The following is a 9,825-nucleotide window of genomic DNA, read 5'->3' as shown; positions in this document are numbered from 1 at the left end:
GTGCAGTGGTGGCCGTGGGTTCTTTTATGTGCGACCGTAGTAATAGCTGCGCCCACTTCCTGTATGGGAGTGGAATGCAGTGAGGGTAATGGAACGCACGCCTGCGCATTTGTGTTTAACGTCGCGCATGTGCAGAACGGAGAAAAAGCTGCGCTCACTTCCTAATAAAAGGGAGTGAGACGCATCTGGGAAGGGAAGGGAAAAGATTAGGGTTTGGGGATGATGAAAGGGCTTTCTACGGGCAAGGATGGCAAAGGGTGGCAGTGACGTAAAGTCAGGCAGCCTGTCCTGTCCTGTCCTGTCCGTCCGTCTTTTTGTATCATGAATTGGAAAGACTGCAAGGGGGAGGGGAGGTGCTTGTGTCCAAAAGGAGGAGTTATTCAGATTCATTGCAGTGGGCGGCGGCTGCAAAAAGCACCATTCTTCTTGTTTTTGCTCTGCAAAACAGCCTTTTCAAGGGTTGGCTTGGGTGACAAAATGTCTTCTGTAGGCGTGGGTTTGTCTCCCTCTCCCTAAGATGTGTCCGGTATAGGCCAGGGTGCCACTCAAGGCCGTAACCAATTCGGGTTATAGCTTCTCGGCCTTTTGGCTAAGATCAAGTGTAGTTTCGGAGGACGCTACCTTGGTCGGTACTGGAAGGTGCCTGGGATTGCACGTCTGCCGGCCTTGAGGAAGTGTGTGCGCCTTCTGGTGACACATAGCCCTCTCGTGCCTGGACGGTTCCCAGGCAACGGGAGGCGATCACCTTTGTTATTTTGAAGTCCTACTGATAAACAGAAAAAAAAAAAAATTAAATCTGTTCTTATCAGTTTAATATCTGATACGTCCCCTCTCTGGGGACCATATATTAAATGGATTTTTAGAACAAGGAGATGGAAAAAATCTTGCTCTGTCCATTCCACGCATTGACCTGGTATTGCAGTACCTCCAGGACCGGTGCACCCCTTCTTAACCCAGTTTCCAAAAGCAGAGCTCAATTCACCTGATTCAAATGAGCCCCATTAGTGAATTGAAAGAAAGCAAAAACTTTATATGCACCTCAATTTGGCCAATTCACTTTTCACACTTTCACCCTTTTTTATCTTTCACACCTTTTACTTGCTTTATTGATGCAAAAAGCTGTGCCAAATAGCAAACTCATCTCCACTCAACTTGACCAACTCTGCTATGTCCCGTGCAGTATCTTATTCTCAGTCTTATCTAGATCATTTGCAATTGAATAGAATAGATCCCTTTTGGCTGCTTATGACTGTGTAAAATATGTAGTTTTACTGGGCTGGGATGAGAGAATCCATTGAAGCATGGTGTAGGGATTGTGGTTCCTGTGTGCTAAGAAGAGAGGCTGGCACCAGCCAGAAAGCCCCATTGCAGCCAATAATCACTTAATAACTTTTTCAACTTGTCATCATATGGGAGGCCTTCCATTCCTTGTAGTAGTCTAGTTGCCCACCTTTGAACTGACTCTAACTTCTGAATGTCCTTTTTAAAATGTGGAGCCCAAAACTGGTTCCCATATTCCAGATGTAGCCTTACAAGTGATTTATAGAGGTGTAACAATACGTTGGGATCACGGGATCTAATCTCCCTTTTTATACACCCTAAAATCTTGTCCCAAGCAGCATTCCATCAGCCTCTGAAAGGTTCCTGGCGCATTGCACAGCTCGAAGGGCATGCTTTTGAACTCGCAGAGACCCATAGGGGTGGCGAAGGCGGTCTTCTCCCGGTCTGCCTCAGCAACGGACACTTGCCAATAGTGACTAGTGAGATCAAGGGTAGAAAAATAATTTGCAGTTCTCAATGCAGCTAGCGATTCCTCAATACGGGGAGTGGTGCCGTCCTTCTTTTTTAATAGGATCAACAGAGCTGCCCAAAGGCTACAACTGTCACGGATAACCCCAGCCGCCTTCATGTTGCTCAACATGTCCTTGGTACACTGGCAATGTGAAGGTGGTATTGGCTTATAGCTCTCTTTGATGGGTGGGTGTGCACCTGTGGGGATGTGGTGTTGGACCCCTTTTATTCCCCCAAAATCTAGCGGGCTTCCCACCGGTAACCCGCTCCCCAGCTTGGATGGATTCTGAGGGAGCCCCTTTTGCCCGCAGGCTCTGGCCCTGGGAACTGTAGCCTTGGCGGTGACTGTGCTTCCCTCTACGGTGTGAGCTGTTGCCTTCAATCGGGTCTTGACTGCTGGGAAACCCTGGAGGTTCCTGTCGCTAACGGATTTGACCGGTTTTACGGCGACTCCTAGCCTGGTCGGGGTCCGTAGGCCCTGCCGGATGGTGCTGGCTTCTCTTCACTCCCCGATCTGGTACCGGCGGGCCACCGCCCATCCCCGGTCCGTACGGTTCACTCCAATCAGCCTCTCCTGCAGAAGGTCACCACCGTCTGCCAACCTTGCTGAGTGCCCGGGCCACACACCCGGACACGGTCAGTCTCCTCTCCTCTTCACTTCTCTAACTCCAAAACTGATCTCTAATCTGACTCCTTTTCCCGCCTCCAGGACTGTGAACTCCTCGGTGGGTGGGATCAACCGCCTGGCCCACCCCCTGGTGTGGACATCAGCCCCTGGAGGAAGGCAACTAGGATTTGTGTTTACCTTCGGTGTGCCTAGCCGGAGTGTAGAGTGTGTTGGTGTAGTACCTGTGACGACCTGGCTTGTCCAGGGCGCCACATTCCCCTATAGTAAAATGCAGACCGTCCGCGGGCTGCCCGTCCATCACCGGTTTTATTTTCACAACTGAAAAAGAATAAAACGGTAAAACATGTAAAAGCATCATAAACATTTTACAACGGTACAGCTTCCGCTCTTCTCCCACCCAAACAGCCTTTATGTACGTCTCTTCTCAGGGACATCGGAGTGCCACACAATGTTTTACGTAAAATCTTTCATGTATTGATCTCAAAAAGTAACATACATTAGCTCTATCTCACTATTGGGTATGTGCCCTTAACATTTCCGCTATGAAAAATCATTTTGGTGTCATTTTGGAAGGTTTTCTGGTGAGTCCGTAAAAATGGCGTAAAACGCGGACAAAATTATTCACAGCTGTGACTTTTGAGTGATAAATGCTTCAAGGGGTCTTCCCCATGCTGTTGCCATGTCATTTGAGCACTCTTCGGAGACTGCATCTGTTATAGTTTTGGAGAAAAATATGTTCATTTCATGTATGCGCGAAATGCCTTAAAAATGGCTTTAAAATGGATTTGGAGCATGGAGACGATTATCTCGGGATTGCAAGATAACCAAACAAAACTTTTAGTGGATTTCTACTTATTTTATTAAATATCATCTCCACCAAACAGGACAAGCTTGCATCTGTTATAGTTTTGGAGAAAAATGTGTTCATTTCATGTATGCGCGAAATGCCTTAAAAATGGCTTTAAAATGGATTTGGAGCATGGAGACGATTATCTCGGGATTGCAAGATAACCAAACAAAACTTTTAGTGGATTTCTACTTATTTTATTAAATATCATCTCCACCAAATAGGACAAGCTTGCATGTGTTATAGTTTTGGAGAAAAATGTGTTCATTTCATGTATGCGCAAAATGCCTTTGAAATGGCTTTAAAATGGATTTGGAGCATGGAGACGATTATCTCAGGATGGCAATATAAAAAAACGAAACTTTTAGTAGATTTCTACTTATTTTATTAAATATTATCTCCACCAAACAGGACAAGCTTGCATCTGTTATAGTTTTGGAGAAAAATGTGTTCATTTCATGTATGCGCGAAATGCCTTAAAAATGGCTTTAAAATGGATTTGGAGCATGGAGACGATTATCTCGGGATTGCAAGATAACCAAACAAAACTTTTAGTGGATTTCTACTTATTTTATTAAATATCATCTCCACCAAACAGGACAAGCTTGCATCTGTTATAGTTTTGGAGAAAAATGTGTTCATTTCATGTATGCGCGAAATGCCTTAAAAATGGCTTTAAAATGGATTTGGAGCATGGAGACGATTATCTCGGGATTGCAAGATAACCAAACAAAACTTTTAGTGGATTTCTACTTATTTTATTAAATATCATCTCCACCAAACAGGACAAGCTTGCATCTGTTATAGTTTTGGAGAAAAATGTGTTCATTTCATGTATGCGCGAAATGCCTTAAAAATGGCTTTAAAATGGATTTGGAGCATGGAGACGATTATCTCGGGATTGCAAGATAACCAAACAAAACTTTTAGTGGATTTCTACTTATTTTATTAAATATCATCTCCACCAAACAGGACAAGCTTGCATCTGTTATAGTTTTGGAGAAAAATGTGTTCATTTCATGTATGCGCGAAATGCCTTAAAAATGGCTTTAAAATGGATTTGGAGCATGGAGACGATTATCTCCGGATTGCAAGATAACCAAACAAAACTTTTAGTGGATTTCTACTTATTTTATTAAATATCATCTCCACCAAACAGGACAAGCTTGCATCTGTTATAGTTTTGGAGAAAAATGTGTTCATTTCATGTATGCGCGAAATGCCTTAAAAATGGCTTTAAAATGGATTTGGAGCATGGAGACGATTATCTCGGGATTGCAATATAACCAAACAAAACTTTTAGTGGATTTCTACTTATTTTATTAAATATCATCTCCACCAAACAGGACAAGCTTGCATCTGTTATAGTTTTGGAGAAAAATGTGTTCATTTCATGTATGCGCGAAATGCCTTAAAAATGGCTTTAAAATGGATTTGGAGCATGGAGACGATTATCTCGGGATTGCAAGATAACCAAACAAAACGTTTAGTGGATTTCTACTTATTTTATTAAATATCATCTCCACCAAACAGGACAAGCTTGCATCTGTTATAGTTTTGGAGAAAAATGTGTTCATTTCATGTATGCGCAAAATGCCTTAAAAATGGCTTTAAAATGGATTTGGAGCATGGAGACGATTATCTCGGGATTGCAAGATAACCAAACAAAACTTTTAGTGGATTTCTACTTATTTTATTAAATATCATCTCCACCAAACAGGACAAGCTTGCATCTGTTATAGTTTTGGAGAAAAATGTGTTCATTTCATGTATGCGCGAAATGCCTTAAAAATGGCTTTAAAATGGATTTGGAGCATGGAGACGATTATCTCGGGATTGCAAGATAACCAAACAAAACTTTTAGTGGATTTCTACTTATTTTATTAAATATCATCTCCACCAAACAGGACAAGCTTGCATGTGTTATAGTTTTGGAGAAAAATGTGTTCATTTCATGTATGCGCAAAATGCCTTGAAATGGCTTTAAAATGGATTTGGAGCATGGAGACGATTATCTCGGGATTGCAAGATAACCAAACAAAACTTTTAGTGGATTTCTACTTATTTTATTAAATATCATCTCCACCAAACAGGACAAGCTTGCATCTGTTATAGTTTTGGAGAAAAATGTGTTCATTTCATGTATGCGCGAAATGCCTTAAAAATGGCTTTAAAATGGATTTGGAGCATGGAGACGATTATCTCGGGATTGCAAGATAACCAAACAAAACTTTTAGTGGATTTCTACTTATTTTATTAAATATCATCTCCACCAAACAGGACAAGCTTGCATCTGTTATAGTTTTGGAGAAAAATGTGTTCATTTCATGTATGCGCAAAATGCCTTTGAAATGGCTTTAAAATGGATTTGGAGCATGGAGACGATTATCTCAGGATGGCAATATAAACAAACGAAACTTTTAGTAGATTTCTACTTATTTTATTAAATATTATCTCCACCAAACAGGACAAGCTTGCATCTGTTATAGTTTTGGAGAAAAATGTGTTCATTTCATGCATGCGCGAAATGCCTTAAAAATGGCTTTAAAATGGATTTGGAGCATGGAGACGATTATCTCGGGATTGCAAGATAACCAAACAAAACTTTTAGTGGATTTCTACTTATTTTATTAAATATCATCTCCACCAAACAGGACAAGCTTGCATCTGTTATAGTTTTGGAGAAAAATGTGTTCATTTCATGTATGCGCGAAATGCCTTAAAAATGGCTTTAAAATGGATTTGGAGCATGGAGACGATTATCTCGGGATTGCAATATAACCAAACAAAACTTTTAGTGGATTTCTACTTATTTTATTAAATATCATCTCCACCAAACAGAACAAGCTTGCATCTGTTATAGTTTTGGAGAAAAATGTGTTCATTTCATGTATGCGCGAAATGCCTTAAAAATGGCTTTAAAATGGATTTGGAGCATGGAGACGATTATCTCAGGATGGCAATATAAACAAACGAAACTTTTAGTAGATTTCTACTTATTTTATTAAATATCATCTCCACCAAACAGGACAAGCTTGCATCTGTTATAGTTTTGGAGAAAAATGTGTTCATTTCATGTATGCGCGAAATGCCTTAAAAATGGCTTTAAAATGGATTTGGAGCATGGAGACGATTATCTCGGGATTGCAAGATAACCAAACAAAACTTTTAGTGGATTTCTACTTATTTTATTAAATATCATCTCCACCAAACAGGACAAGCTTGCATCTGTTATAGTTTTGGAGAAAAATGTGTTCATTTCATGTATGCGCGAAATGCCTTAAAAATGGCTTTAAAATGGATTTGGAGCATGGAGACGATTATCTCGGGATTGCAAGATAACCAAACAAAACTTTTAGTGGATTTCTACTTATTTTATTAAATATCATCTCCACCAAACAGGACAAGCTTGCATGTGTTATAGTTTTGGAGAAAAATGTGTTCATTTCATGTATGCGCAAAATGCCTTTGAAATGGCTTTAAAATGGATTTGGAGCATGGAGACGATTATCTCAGGATGGCAATATAAACAAACGAAACTTTTAGTAGATTTCTACTTATTTTATTAAATATTATCTCCACCAAACAGGACAAGCTTGCATCTGTTATAGTTTTGGAGAAAAATGTGTTCATTTCATGTATGCGCGAAATGCCTTAAAAATGGCTTTAAAATGGATTTGGAGCATGGAGACGATTATCTCGGGATTGCAAGATAACGAAACAAAACTTTTAGTGGATTTCTACTTATTTTATTAAATATCATCTCCACCAAACAGGACAAGCTTGCATCTGTTATAGTTTTGGAGAAAAATGTGTTCATTTCATGTATGCGCGAAATGCCTTAAAATGGCTTTAAAATGGATTTGGAGCATGGAGACGATTATCTCGGGATTGCAAGATAACCAAACAAAACTTTTAGTGGATTTCTACTTATTTTATTAAATATCATCTCCACCAAACAGGACAAGCTTGCATCTGTTATAGTTTTGGAGAAAAATGTGTTCATTTCATGTATGCGCGAAATGCCTTAAAAATGGCTTTAAAATGGATTTGGAGCATGGAGACGATTATCTCGGGATTGCAAGATAACCAAACAAAACTTTTAGTGGATTTCTACTTATTTTATTAAATATCATCTCCACCAAACAGGACAAGCTTGCATCTGTTATAGTTTTGGAGAAAAATGTGTTCATTTCATGTATGCGCGAAATGCCTTAAAAATGGCTTTAAAATGGATTTGGAGCATGGAGACGATTATCTCGGGATTGCAGGATAACCAAACAAAACTTTTAGTGGATTTCTACTTATTTTATTAAATATCATCTCCACCAAACAGGACAAGCTTGCATCTGTTATAGTTTTGGAGAAAAATGTGTTCATTTCATGTATGCGCGAAATGCCTTAAAAATGGCTTTAAAATGGATTTGGAGCATGGAGACGATTATCTCGGGATTGCAAGATAACCAAACAAAACTTTTAGTGGATTTCTACTTATTTTATTAAATATCATCTCCACCAAACAGGACAAGCTTGCATCTGTTATAGTTTTGGAGAAAAATGTGTTCATTTCATGTATGCGCAAAATGCCTTTGAAATGGCTTTAAAATGGATTTGGAGCATGGAGACGATTATCTCAGGATGGCAATATAAACAAACGAAACTTTTAGTAGATTTCTACTTATTTTATTAAATATTATCTCCACCAAACAGGACAAGCTTGCATCTGTTATAGTTTTGGAGAAAAATGTGTTCATTTCATGTATGCGCGAAATGCCTTAAAAATGGCTTTAAAATGGATTTGGAGCATGGAGACGATTATCTCGGGATTGCAAGATAACCAAACAAAACTTTTAGTGGATTTCTACTTATTTTATTAAATATCATCTCCACCAAACAGGACAAGCTTGCATCTGTTATAGTTTTGGAGAAAAATGTGTTCATTTCATGTATGCGCGAAATGCCTTAAAAATGGCTTTAAAATGGATTTGGAGCATGGAGACGATTATCTCGGGATTGCAATATAACCAAACAAAACTTTTAGTGGATTTCTACTTATTTTATTAAATATCATCTCCACCAAACAGAACAAGCTTGCATCTGTTATAGTTTTGGAGAAAAATGTGTTCATTTCATGTATGCGCGAAATGCCTTAAAAATGGCTTTAAAATGGATTTGGAGCATGGAGACGATTATCTCGGGATTGCAAGATAACCAAACAAAACTTTTAGTGGATTTCTACTTATTTTATTAAATATCATCTCCACCAAACAGGACAAGCTTGCATCTGTTATAGTTTTGGAGAAAAATGTGTTCATTTCATGTATGCGCGAAATGCCTTAAAAATGGCTTTAAAATGGATTTGGAGCATGGAGACGATTATCTCGGGATTGCAAGATAACCAAACAAAACTTTTAGTGGATTTCTACTTATTTTATTAAATATCATCTCCACCAAACAGGACAAGCTTGCATCTGTTATAGTTTTGGAGAAAAATGTGTTCATTTCATGTATGCGCGAAATGCCTTAAAAATGGCTTTAAAATGGATTTGGAGCATGGAGACGATTATCTCGGGATTGCAAGATAACCAAACAAAACTTTTAGTGGATTTCTACTTATTTTATTAAATATCATCTCCACCAAACAGGACAAGCTTGCATCTGTTATAGTTTTGGAGAAAAATGTGTTCATTTCATGTATGCGCGAAATGCCTTAAAAATGGCTTTAAAATGGATTTGGAGCATGGAGACGATTATCTCGGGATTGCAATATAACCAAACAAAACTTTTAGTGGATTTCTACTTATTTTATTAAATATCATCTCCCCCAAACAGGACAAGCTTGCATCTGTTATAGTTTTGGAGAAAAATGTGTTCATTTCATGTATGCGCGAAATGCCTTAAAAATGGCTTTAAAATGGATTTGGAGCATGGAGACGATTATCTCGGGATTGCAAGATAACCAAACAAAACTTTTAGTGGATTTCTACTTATTTTATTAAATATCATCTCCACCAAACAGGACAAGCTTGCATCTGTTATAGTTTTGGAGAAAAATGTGTTCATTTCATGTATGCGCGAAATGCCTTAAAAATGGCTTTAAAATGGATTTGGAGCATGGAGACGATTATCTCGGGATTGCAAGATAACCAAACAAAACTTTTAGTGGATTTCTACTTATTTTATTAAATATCATCTCCACCAAACAGGACAAGCTTGCATCTGTTATAGTTTTGGAGAAAAATGTCTTCATTTCATGTATGCGCGAAATGCCTTAAAAATGGCTTTAAAATGGATTTGGAGCATGGAGACGATTATCTCGGGATTGCAAGATAACCAAACAAAACTTTTAGTGGATTTCTACTTATTTTATTAAATATCATCTCCACCAAACAGGACAAGCTTGCATCTGTTATAGTTTTGGAGAAAAATGTGTTCATTTCATGTATGCGCGAAATGCCTTAAAAATGGCTTTAAAATGGATTTGGAGCATGGAGACGATTATCTCGGGATTGCAATATAACCAAACAAAACTTTTAGTGGATTTCTACTTATTTTATTA

General features: G+C 38.6%; 1 pseudogene; it reads left to right on the top strand.

The window, feature by feature from the left end:
• The first annotated feature begins 740 nt into the window (after positions 1–740).
• On the top strand, positions 741–947 carry LOC142260774 (U2 spliceosomal RNA; annotated as a pseudogene).
• The last annotated feature ends 8,878 nt before the right edge of the window (positions 948–9,825 follow it).

Source organism: Anomaloglossus baeobatrachus, unplaced genomic scaffold (assembly GCF_048569485.1).
Source record: "Anomaloglossus baeobatrachus isolate aAnoBae1 unplaced genomic scaffold, aAnoBae1.hap1 Scaffold_180, whole genome shotgun sequence".
NCBI classification, from domain to species: Eukaryota; Metazoa; Chordata; class Amphibia; order Anura; family Aromobatidae; genus Anomaloglossus; species Anomaloglossus baeobatrachus.
This window is presented reverse-complemented; position numbering and strand designations above follow the sequence as displayed.